The sequence below is a fragment of the Vicia villosa genome, linkage group LG6 (genome assembly GCF_029867415.1).
Source record: "Vicia villosa cultivar HV-30 ecotype Madison, WI linkage group LG6, Vvil1.0, whole genome shotgun sequence".
Taxonomy (NCBI): domain Eukaryota; kingdom Viridiplantae; phylum Streptophyta; class Magnoliopsida; order Fabales; family Fabaceae; genus Vicia; species Vicia villosa.
The window spans coordinates 150593177-150606023 of NC_081185.1; the positions used below are offsets into that span (position 1 = coordinate 150593177).

The following is a 12847-nucleotide window of genomic DNA, read 5'->3' on the forward strand; positions in this document are numbered from 1 at the left end:
AGATCCCTCAGCCAAAACTCTTGGAATGCAGCTTCGGCAATGAGAAATTCATCCTGAACAACATATATGAAACAGATTTATCAATAGATCATAACATCCCTAAATGTTCTTCTCTATCTAACATAAAGAAAACACTCATACGTTTTATCCCTTTCAACAAAATTCAATTTAAAGGTTAACACAACTCACCTCCTTCCCTAGTGAAAGTGAAAATTGGTTGTCAGTCTGATTAGGCTTTTCCTGCAAGAAAGTTTTCTGATAGAAAAAAGAGAGAAGCTTTGGAAATCTATAAGCCAAAGAAGCTTATTGAAGCATAAATCTAGATAATACAAAAAACGAAATAAAGTTTAACAAATACATCCATGTTTCAATATCTTCTGGCCTGTAGATAACATGTATTAGGGCCACTAAAGAAAACACAATTCAATAATCAGCAAAGGATATAGTAGGATCTATGGCTGAAAACGATAGCAGAGGAACATGTAGCTCATTTTCTATATGAGAATTGATATGAGCAGTCGTAGACGTCTGCGGACCGATAATGGCCATAGTATGTGTTGCCATGAGCTGCAACGCTGTTTACAATGTATTCAATACAATAATCATAATTTATAAGACTTGAAGTAAGTTCAATACCTTAAAACAAAGTCACATATCAAACAGAAAAAAGTACCTTCAGCAATGCTCAAAAAGTCTCAGTATTTTGAATCTTCTTGCAGTGAGAGCTTCAACTTAGTTTTACCAAGAATAGTAGAATCAGAATTTATATCGCAATACCTCATGCAATATTACGGACTACAACTGCATATATCAACCCATCATACCTCACGATAGTGGTAGTTTGGACCAGGAAGTTGTGTAGAATAAAATGTAATTACGCGAAGAATTTGAGAAGCCTGCAACAAACATGTTGTGAATTCAATACCAAGAACAAAGTATAATGCAAGGGAAGAATAAAGAACAAGGAAGAAGAACACAAGAATTGGTTATAACTGCTATTCTTTTACTTTCTCTTAGAAAACAAGATTACAAGTTTACAAGAATAATAAATAACCTCTCTCACCCTAAATTAGGATTTGTAGCTTAGCAATGATGAGAGACTAATATGCTATTTATAATAAAACCTAACATACTAACTAATGGGCTTTTTCCACAAGGCCCATTACACAAGCCAACATGATAAACAAGCTAACTTAACAAATTAGAGTTTAAACACTAAAACCTAATTTAACATGCTAACAACCCTAGCATCTTCGACACAAGCATGTGAACAACCTTCGACTTCATGCTTAATTCTGTCGAACCAAGAAGCTACCCTTCGACCATACTAGAGTTCGATCCAATATCTCACAAATCTCCACCTTGGATCTAACTCTACAACGTCAAGGGAACAAACTAGCTTTCTTCATGCAGCTTTATCAACTGAATACAGTGGAAAAACTTGCAACTTGACAATGTCTTTGTGATCATATCAGCAGCATTGTCCTCAGTCGAAACCTTCAGCACTTGGACTTCTCCACGCTCAATTATTCCTCTGACGAAATGCAGCCTCACATCAATGTGCTTAGTTCGCTCATGATAGGCTGAATTCTTCGACAGGTGTATTGCACTTTGACTATCACATTTAACAATGATACCTCGACCGTGAAGTTTCAGCTCCTTTGCAAAACCTTCAAGCCACAATGCTTCTTTCACAGCTTCAGTTAGGGCAATATACTCCGCTTCAGTGGTTGATAGAGCAACAACCTTCTGAAGTGTTGCTTTCCAACTAATTGCAGTGCCAAACATAGTGAAAACATATCCAGAAAATGATTTTCTAGAATCCATACAACCTGCATAATCAGAGTCGACATATCCTTCAATTGCTGCTTTACTATCTTCACCCAAGGCTCCACCATAAATTAGGACTCTGTTCAGAGACCCATTTATGTACCTTAAAATCCACTTCAATGCTTGCCAGTGAGCCTTTCCAGGATTTGCCATGTACCTGCTTACAAGACTTAATGCATATGCTATGTCGGGTATAGTACAGACCATAACATACATCAAAGAACCAATTATATTAGCATATGGGATGCTATTCATATAGGCTCTTTCGACATCAGTACTGGGACACTGATCAATACTCAGCTTGAATTGAGGGTTTGTCGGAGTCATAACTGGCTTCGAATTCGACATACCAATCTTTTCGAGAATCTTTCATAGATATGCCTCTTGAGATAAGCATAACTTCGACTTCTTTTTATCTCTTCGAATGTCAATTCCAAGAATCCTGGAAGCAGCTCCCAAATCCTTCATATTGAACTCCTTATTGAGTTCAGCCTTCACTCTCATCACATCTTCGACATTGTTGCTTGCTATGAGAATATCATCCACATAAAGCAACAGAATAACAAATGAATTACCAGGTCAAAATCTGAAGTAAACACAGTGGTCGAACAGACTTCTAATGAAACTTATGCGTGCCATGAACTTGTTGAATCTCCTATTCCACTGTCGAGGAGATTGTTTCAGTCCATATAAAGATCTCTTTAGCTTGCACACATAAACTTCCTTCCCCTTTTCGACATACCCTTCAGGCTGCCTCATCAGGATTGTTTCATCTAGATCACCATACAAGAATGCAGTCTTCACATAAATCTGTTCCAGTTCAAGGTCGAACTGTGCCACCATGGCAAGCAACATTCGAATGGACCTATGCTTCACAACAGGAAAAAACACATCATTGAAGTCGACACCTTCTTTCTGAGTGAAACCCCTTGCAACTAACCTTGCCTTGTATCTTTTCGACGTCACTCCTTCAATTCCTTCCTTAACTTTGAAAATCCATTTACAGCTGACTAACCTTGCCCCAACAGGTTTCTTGATCAGTTCCTAAGTATGATTATAATAAAGAGATTTCATCTCATCATCCATGTCCTTCAGCCATTTAGTCTTATTTCGAATCTTCATAACTTCCTTATAATCTATAGGTTCATCATCAAGAACCTCACTGGCAGAGATTAATGCATAAGCTATAAGATCTGCATACCCAAGTCTTTGAGGTGGCTCGATGACTCTTCTTGACCTATCTCTTGACAATAGGTAGTCATCGACAGTTTCCTGAACTTTCTCAACATCTTCTACTTCTTCTACTTCATCAGGGATATGCAATTTAGCATAAGTTTACTCCACCTCAACAGGAATCTCTACCTGTTCCAGCTCTTCTGCACTTCGACCATCATCATCAGTTTTTTTGAAGGTCATCTCTGCTTCATTGAAAACTACATCTCGACTTATGATACACCTCCTGTGACCTGGCTCTAGGCACCATAGCCTATAAGCTTTGACTCCTTCAGGGTATCCCATGAACATGCATTTCAGAGCTCTAGGTTCGACCTTGTCTTGCCTAATGTGAGCATAGGCTACGCAGCCAAATACTCTCAGTTTGTCGAGATCTGGTGGATGTCCCGACCAAACTTCTTCAGGTGTCTTCATATCTAACGCTGTCGAAGGACATCTGTTTATCAGATATGTTGTTGTCGAAACAGCCTCAGCCCAAAACACCTTCTTTAACCCCGCACTAGTCAACTTGCATCTGACTCTCTCCAAAATAGTTCGAATAAACCTTTCAGCCAAACCATTTTGCTGTGGAGTACCTGCAGTAGTTCTGTGCCTTACAATACCAGAGTCAGCACAGAAGCTGTCGAACACTTCATTGCAAAATTCAAGGCCATTATCGATTCTCATCCTCTTGACCTTCCTGTCAGTCTGATTTTCTACCAGAGTCTTCCAACTTTTTAAATTCTCAAAAGTTTCATCCTTAGTCTTCTGGATGAATACCCATAAATTTCTGGAATAGTCATCAACTATGGATAGAAAATACCTTGATCCTGAATGTGATGGACACCTTGTAGGCCCCCAAAGATCAGCATGGATGTAATCAAGGGATCCATGTGTTCTTTGTTTGCCTTTGTTGAACTTCATTCTGCAAGATTTTCCAAGTATACAGGGTTCACAAAACTTCAGCTTTTCGACTTTGTCTCCACCAAGCAGATTTTGTTTCCCTAATTCGAACAGACCCCTTTCACTGACATGGCCCAATCTCATGTGCCAGATTTCTGTCTTCGACAAAGGTTTCGCCGATGCAACATTTGTCGAACCACTTACAACTTCAGCCTCAAGGGTATACAAGCCTTGTTTCTTCACGCCTCTAAAGACTTCCTTCGACCCCTTCATGACTCTTAGGATAATTTTCTCTCCTTGGAAAACATATCCTTTCTTGTCGAATTCACCAAGAGAAAGTAGATTTCTCTTCAAATCAGGAACATACCTGACTTCAGTCAACAACCTTATTGACTCATCATGGAGCTTGAATCTCACAGATCCAACACCTGCAATTTTTCAAGCCTTGTTGTTTCCCAGCTATACTGATCCACCATCTTGATCACATAATTCCTCGAACAAGTCTTTGCTTGGAGTCATGTGCCAAATGCAACCTGAATCCATTATCCACTCTCATCTCGAGTCACTGCTTAAAACCACAAGAACATCAGATGATTCGAAATCATCTTAAACAATGGCTGCATTACCATTATCCTTACCTCCATGATCTTTCAGGCGTTCAGGGCACACCCTTCTCGTGTGACCCTCCTTCTTACAATGATAGCATCGAATACTAGATGCTTCGCCATTGTAAGACTTCGACTGGCTTTTGCCCTTTTTCTTGTCGAACTTACCATCCCTTCGCAAGAATTTTCCTTTAACGGCCAAACCTTCACCAACAGTCGAAGGTTTATGCTCCTTTCGTTCATTCAAGTCCTTAGAATACAAGGGTGATTGAACTTCTTCAAACGTCAGGGACTCCCTTCCATACAGGAGAGTTTCTTTGGAGTGAGCATGTGATCGAGGCAAAGCACACAATAGTAACAGCGCTTGATCTTCATCATCGATCTTCACATCAATATTTTCAAGATCAAGAATCAGCTTGTTGAACATATCCAACTGCTCAGCCAACACTTTGTCTTCAAGCATCTTGAATGAATACAAAATTTGCTTCAAGTAGAGTCGATTTACCAGCGATTTGGTCATATACAAACTTTCAAGTTTCACCCATAACCCTGATGCCGTCGTCTCCTTTGATACCTGCCGGAGAACCTTATCTTCAAGACTCAACAAAATTGCGCTGTGTGCTTTCTCGATCATATCCGTCTTCTCCGCTGCCGTCAATTCTGCATTCATGGCTGCCTCTCCCTTCAACGCTTCCAAGCAAACCTACTGAACCAGTAGGCTTTCATCTTCAAGCGCCACAGACCGAAATCATTCACTCCGGTGAACTTTTCAATCTCATACTTTGTTGAAGGCATCTTCTCCACGCTCACCACACCAATTTGTTGTGAATTCAATATCAAGAACAAAGTATAATCAAACAGAAGAATAAAGAACAAGGAAGAAGAAGAACACAAGAATTGGTTATAACTGCTATTCTTTTACTTTCTCTTAAAAAACAAGATTACAAGTTTACAAGAAAATAAATAACCTCTCTCACCCTAAATTAGGATTTGCAGCTTAGCAATAATGTGAGACTAGTATGCTATTTATAATAAAACCTAACATACTAACTAATGGGCTTTTTCCACAAGGCCCATTACACAAGTCAACTTAATAAACAAGCTAACTTAACAAATTAGGGTTTAAACACTAAAACCTAATTTAACATGCTAACAACCCTAGCATCTTCGACACAAGCATGTGAGCAACCTTCGACTTCATGCTTAATTCTGTCGAACCAAGAAGCTACCCTTCGACCATACTAGAGTTTAATCCAATATCTCACAAATCTCCACCTTGGATCTAACTCTACAACGTCAAGGGAACAAACTAGCTTTCTTCATGCAGCTTTATCAACTGCATACAGTGGAAAAACTTGCAACTTGGCAATGTCTTTGTGATCATATCAGCAGCATTGTCCTCAGTCGAAACCTTCAGCACTTGGACTTCTCCACGCTCGATTATTCCTCTGATGAACAAATAATTTTCACGTGATCCCGTTAACAACTGCAATTGACATCCCTACTTATGATCAATAATTAAATTTGAGCTTAATAGTTTTAATTTATAAACTTTAAGTCTTGCAAATTTTGATTAAAGAAATATAAGCACACTAATAAAAAAATTATGAAGTTTAAGTTTAAATATATTTTTTTAATATTAGATAAGTCACAACTCACACACAATTGATTCTATATCATTATCATGTATTATATAGGAGTCATGTATACCAAAAACACCACCCACCAAATGATTCTTCCTTATTATTCATATATGAAATATGATTTTTTTTAGTCATTATTTTTAAGTGAGAATCAACATTATATATAATTAATATGTTAAAAATACGAAATGATAGTAAATTTTAAATTTATTCTATGTAAAGGTTGGAAAAACTATCATATTTATAATTTTTTTTCTTTATATCTACCCACTAATAAATTGTTTTTAAAGTTTTTTTTTAATGTTCCATTAATTTTTAAACAAGTTATAAACTAAATCTGTTGTCCCTTTGAAATTTTGAACTAAAACTTACAATACATTAATATTTGTAGGCATATGCAATTTTCCGTTTTATGCTATTAACATGGATGCTGTGGATTTGTTCGCAGATTCATCCTTTTTGTTTTTGGAGATTTTGAGTTTGTATTGCAACGATGTACTCTATCGATTTGAATGAATGAATATCATTTATTTTCTGTCAAAAAAAATTAATTTAACAAGTTAAAATTGAATTCAATTATAAATAACAATTGTTATAATTAATTTTCAAAGTTTCAAACTATAAGTGAAAATTATTATAATTAGGGTGCTGCTAACCAGTGCCCCGGGCACTGGATAAGAAGCATTAAATGATCTTTAATTGTATTTTTATTCTTTAAAAAAAATTATAATTAAATATATTTAATTAATAAATTCACTCAAACTAACTCATTCACTCCTTTTCTCTTTCATACACTACAAAATTTATACACGTGAAATTTGGGATTAAAATATTACAATCTCATTTCTATATCATTATCATTACAATAGGAGAATAATTTAAAAAGAACTAATAGTATTTTTTAAAATTAAAAATCAGTAGGTATTGCAAATGAAATATGCAGCAACAATTAGCAAGAATAAATATGATAATTTATAACGTCTCAATTTTTTCAAGGTTTATAAAATTTCAATTCTTTTTGTCTTAAATAACACTTTTTGTCTTAAATGACACATTTAATAAACTCTTTTTTTAAAGAATATTAATGAATTCAAAATGTAATTAGTGATCCTTAACGAGTGCCCCCGGACACTCATTAGCACTGCCCTTATAATTATATGCATAAAATATATTGCAATTAATGTTAAATTAATTATGAATTTTCACTTATAATTGAATTCAAATAATGAATTTGTATATTTTATGAATTATTGAAATTTTTATTTATAAAATATATTTGATATAGACATATGTTTAGTTATTAATGAAATGTTCTTATTTTTCATGTTTTATCTATTGTTCAAGATACATTATGTTAAGAATAACATGTTTATATTTTTTGAATATTTACATTTAGATTTAAAACAAGAACAATATCTTATGATATAGTTCTTTAATTCATTTTTAAATGTTATTTTAAAGTTATTTTCACTTAATAATAAAATTAATTAAATTAAAGTTTTAATATTAATTTTTCTTCCTAATCTAAATATACAAATCTTTAAACATATCATTTCAATTGAATAAAAAATACAACAATATAATTTAAAACATTGCATTTGTCATAGAACATATAAATTTTTATGAAAGACATGAAAGACGGCAAAAGAGTGGCAACTTCTCAATAAAAAATAGTTGATAGACAATAAGATTGACAATATTTGGTAGATAAAAACGTTGACTAGATATGTATGAAATCTTTAAGTTGCCCTTTCAATACAAATTATATATGTTAAAAAAAGACATTTAAGTAATTAAATAATATTTATTTTTCTCATTCTCATTTTCTATTATATTATGATATGTGACGTTCGCATGGGTCAAGAAAAGTAAAAAAATATTAAATAAACATAAAATAAAAATGATATAATTATATTTAAGAAATGTATATAAATACAAATAAAGAGAAAAAATATTTAAAATGATTATATATATATATATATATATATATATATATATATATATATATATATATATATATATATATATATATATATAAACGTGATTTGCTAACAAAGACCTACTTATTTTTGTGAAGGTCTATTTTAGCCAGCATTAACTACAAAATGGTTAAATGCACCTTAAGATGCAAGTTGCTAAAACATACATTCATAATAATTAGGTGTATTTTAGTAAATCCCACAGGGATTTGCTAAAATACACCCACTTATTTTTATGAAGGTGTGTTTTAGCATACCTTAACCAAAAAATGGTTAAATGCACCTAAGGTGCATGTTGCTAAAATAGACCTTCATAAAATCAAGTGAGTCTATGTTAGCGAACCCATATATATTGCATTCAGAGTACTCAGTATTAGGATTTTGATTTGGGCTTTGTGTTGAGCTTTGATTAGTTTGGCCCAATATGAGTTTTCTATATAAATTGCATTTGCTTTGGAATTTTTTAACAAGGTAGTGAGTAGAATCATTTATTGTAACCGAATTTCAATTTGAGTAGAAAGTTTGTTATAGTTGTTTTCTCTCTCTTCTTCCATCTTCATCTTGTTCACTGTGCTCCAACAATTGATATCTAGAGCTCCGATTCAGATCCACGGGAAGGGAAACACGAGTGTACGTGAGGTGAGTGATTATTATAATTTCATATTTATTCATATCACAGTTAATTGAAGATCGAGATCATATTGGAACCACATTTCTTAATTTCGAGGGATCGAGAAACACGAGTGTTTGGTAAGATATGAGTGATTTCTTGCACAATATCAAAGATGAACGATGGACACGATAGTTTGAATATGAAACATTTGGTGTTTGATGGAAAGAATTGGAATCGGTGGATGATTCAGGTGCGTGTGTTGTTTGGTGCTCAATCTGTGCCTGATCTCGTCAACGAAGGTTAGACAAAGGTTAATCACTACAAGAAAATTGACAAATTGCGACGGTTAATTTTGACAAGTTACGGCGGTTTGAACCGTCGCAAATCGCAAGTCGCGACAGTTATAGTTCTGTCGCGGAAACGTGTGTCGCCAGGCTGTATTGCGACGGTTTCAAAAAACGCCACTCCAACCGTCGTTACTATTTACGACAGTTAGTGAACCGCCTTAGATAGTTATGCGCGACAGTTTCAAACTGTCGTGAATTTTATTTGGTGTTTAGTTTTCAATATTGATTGCGGCAGTTTTAGAACAAACTACGGAGGTTTAAAACCCCCGCTAAATTTATTAATTTATAAAAAAAAATCTAGTGTAGTTGTTCTGATCTTACTATAGTACAACTATATATTTCTAAACTTACAAAAATATATATCTAAACTTACAAAAAATTATACTAACAAATCATCTCATGATATTTAATTAAAAAAATTATACTAAAAAATCATTCTAAGTCTGCTGATGTGCATACTTTCATAGCTGAGTAAGTACCAAGTTCCTTTTGATATTCAAATATCATCAAATGAGTCTGACATTTAGAAAGCACCCAAACCAATGGCTGCAAACATTGAAAATGTTTATTAATATATAAGGTATTGTAGAAGAAAACAACAATGACAGAAAAAGAATTACATTAACATAGTATAAGACAATAGAGCATCAAAGTGGGCATTTTTTATGCAGTTATACAAAAAGGAACGAAATAGATGAAAAAAAGAGTGAAAATCACAGACTTATACACTTGCTCCAACTTGAAACTCCCATTGTGATAAGACGAAACAATTTTCAACTCTAATTATAGTTGTTCCTCTATAATTAAAACACAATTTAAATTTATTAAAAAAACGATAAATGGGATGTAGTAAATAGAATTGAACCTTTAAGACTCCTTTTTACAAACACCCACTTTGTATGGATCCCTTTTTAAGTAACTTTTTCCCAGCTACTATCGGATATGCTATGGAATTTAAGTACTCAACCTGCAAATAATAACATCAAAAATGTTACTAAATAGAAAATTATCTTGTAAAGTTCTTCCATGCTATGGAATTTAAGTACTCAACCTGCAAATAATAACATAAAAAATGTTACTAAATAGAAAATGTTACAAAAATGTTAACATGAAATAAAATAAGATATATAGAGACTTTTTTCTATAACATCATACATATTTCTAAAGACAATTTGCTATAATAGAAAAATATACCTGCTTGAGGGAATCAAAAACTCTTTTCCATGTAGATTTCCCAATACACGCGCTGCTATTTGTTGCTTCTGGTATGCTATAAGACATTTTGAGTCATCAAATGAAACTATGCAATTCAGACTATGAAAATATTTTGAGTCATCAAATGAAACTATGCAATTCAGACTACGAAAATACTAGAAGTGTTTAGGAAATAAATTAAATACATAACATTATCAAAAAGTGAGGATTGTGGCTCTTGAAGCTTTAATCCTCTTCCCCTAGTTCTCATCTCTTCATATTATTTTCTTCCATCTATAAATACAATAACAAGAATTAAATACACGCGCTGCTATTTGTTGCTTCTGGTATGCTATAAGACATTTTGAGTCATCAAATGAAACTATGCAATTCAGACTATGAAAATATTTTGAGTCATCAAATGAAACTATGCAATTCAGACTACGAAAATACTAGAAGTGTTTAGGAAATAAATTAAATACATAACATTATCAGAAAGTGAGGATTGTGGCTCTTGAAGCTTTAATCCTCTTCCCCTAGTTCTCATCTCTTCATATTATTTTCTTCCATCTATAAATACAATAACAAGAATTAAACATTAGGAATCAACCTACAATAGAATTTCGTAGAAAGTAGCACAGTCCATGCATATCAGTTCACAAAATAAATTAGAAAGTAAAATACCTGCTGAATTCGAACTCGTTTCTGAAAGATTTGATCTTCATGAACAGTGACTAATTGGATAAAATATTCCACTCTATCTAAGAAAACCTGATAGGCATAAAGATATTAAGAAAGAAGGTAAGAGACCTTTATATTCAATACCTTTATATTCTACTTAATTTGTTAATCATGCAAATTTCCATTTCCATCATCGATTGAATAAAAAAAAAGAACATGCTTTACTCTTTATGTTATGTTGACTCCATCAGAAAAACTCAAAACATCAACTCTTAATAACCAATAAGCAAAATAATTGAATCCTACTTCTTCACTTCTTTCTCCAAATCACTTTTTATCAAACACAAAACTATATTCATAAATGACTTATCCCAAAATCACTTACTCATCCAGATCAAACAAAATCCTAAATACCCAATTTCCAAAACTCAAGATGAATACTTCTACAAATGGATTCATCAAAATCAAGACAATGAAAAAACTATAGTATACAAAGAGATGATCAATAATCTCATAAGCATCAAGAGCTCTCAACCCAAGAGTAATCGCGCCCTTCTAATATCCAATCTTCTTTATATTTATCAGCAATAAAGAACATGGTGGACTCCGACGTCGAGAGTTCAAAGACGGAGGCTAACGCCATCGGCGTCTTTACACTTTACAGTGAGGCAGGTGTATACAGAGATTAGGTACATATGAATGTGTGGCGGCGGGGATTGGTCCTTGAACCAGAAGAGTTTTCCTGTTTGAGAACCAACCAGTGGAGGCGCCAGGTTTCCAACCAGTGGAGGCGCTTTGATGTGTCCTAGGCTCCTAGCCAGCCAAAGTGTTATGGGTTTGACAAGAATTCAATTTTGGCCTAGTGTTCTGGGTTGAGTTGAGCGGCCGTCGGTTATTGGTGGTACATAAGTGGTGTCATGAGATGGCGGTGAGGATTATTGGTGGTACATAAGTGGTGTCATGAGATGGCGGTGAGGAGAAGGAGGCGAACCGAAGGGGAGGAATTTTAGGGTTTTAGAGAACTTTTCGTTTACGAATGGGTACTGAAATTTTTCTTACTTGTTCTTTGAGAAATGCAAACGTCAATAAGACGAATGGCTAAGTCATCTTGACCTAAATCTTAAGAGGGAGGGAACTGTTTAATTTCACATATTGAAAAGTGAGTTCCCACCGTAATAGTGATTATTAAAAGTGAAAGGCGGTTGTTTAACCCGTCGTAGAGAATTGTTTAAGGCAGTTTGGAGAACAGATGTCGCAACTTGTGTTATTTTGTTGAAAATTAAGAGGCAGTTAGTAAAAACTGTCGTGTAAGCTGTCGAGATTCATAGGGGAGGGCAGTTTTAATAGACCTGTCGCAATCTAAGTGTCGCGAAACATAATTTTTCTTGTAGTGAATGCGGATGTAATGGAAGCGCAAAGAAACATGTAATGAGAAACGAGGAAAAAGGATCATAAAGCGTTATTCTACATCCATCGGTGTGTGAATGTGAACGTGTTTTAGAAGATCCTTGATTCGACGACGGTGAAGTCTGCGTGGGGCATACTAGTACGGTGTTATGTCAGTGACGCATCAGTGAAGAAGGTGAAGCTTCAGAGTCTATGTAAGCAGTATAAAAATATCAACATGAAGAAAAATTAGAAGGTACCTGACTACATCTCAAGAGTGGTTTTGATCACTAATGAGATAAAATCTTGTAGAGAAACTAATAACACCAAAACACACTGTATATTTGACTCGATTTTCATATGTTTTACAGCTAATATTATCATATGTCACATTTATTGACAAATAAAGAATTCCAAGGTCTCAAATATTCTCAAATAAAAACTATAACCCATC

The 12847-nt window shown here is 34.1% G+C and overlaps 1 long non-coding RNA gene across 2 annotated transcripts; it reads right to left on the minus strand.

The window, feature by feature from the left end:
- Window positions 1-9437: 9437 nt before the first annotated feature.
- On the minus strand, window positions 9438-12230 carry LOC131612757 (uncharacterized). 2 transcript variants are annotated; one of them, XR_009287474.1, is made up of 5 exons: window positions 11233-12230; window positions 11011-11097; window positions 10327-10896; window positions 9998-10099; window positions 9438-9678 (listed from the first exon to the last, which is right to left on the minus strand). It is a non-coding gene; the product is annotated as an uncharacterized LOC131612757 (long non-coding RNA). The 2 variants fall into 2 exon arrangements; XR_009287473.1 differs by having other exon boundaries at window positions 11011-12230.
- Window positions 12231-12847: the final 617 nt, after the last annotated feature.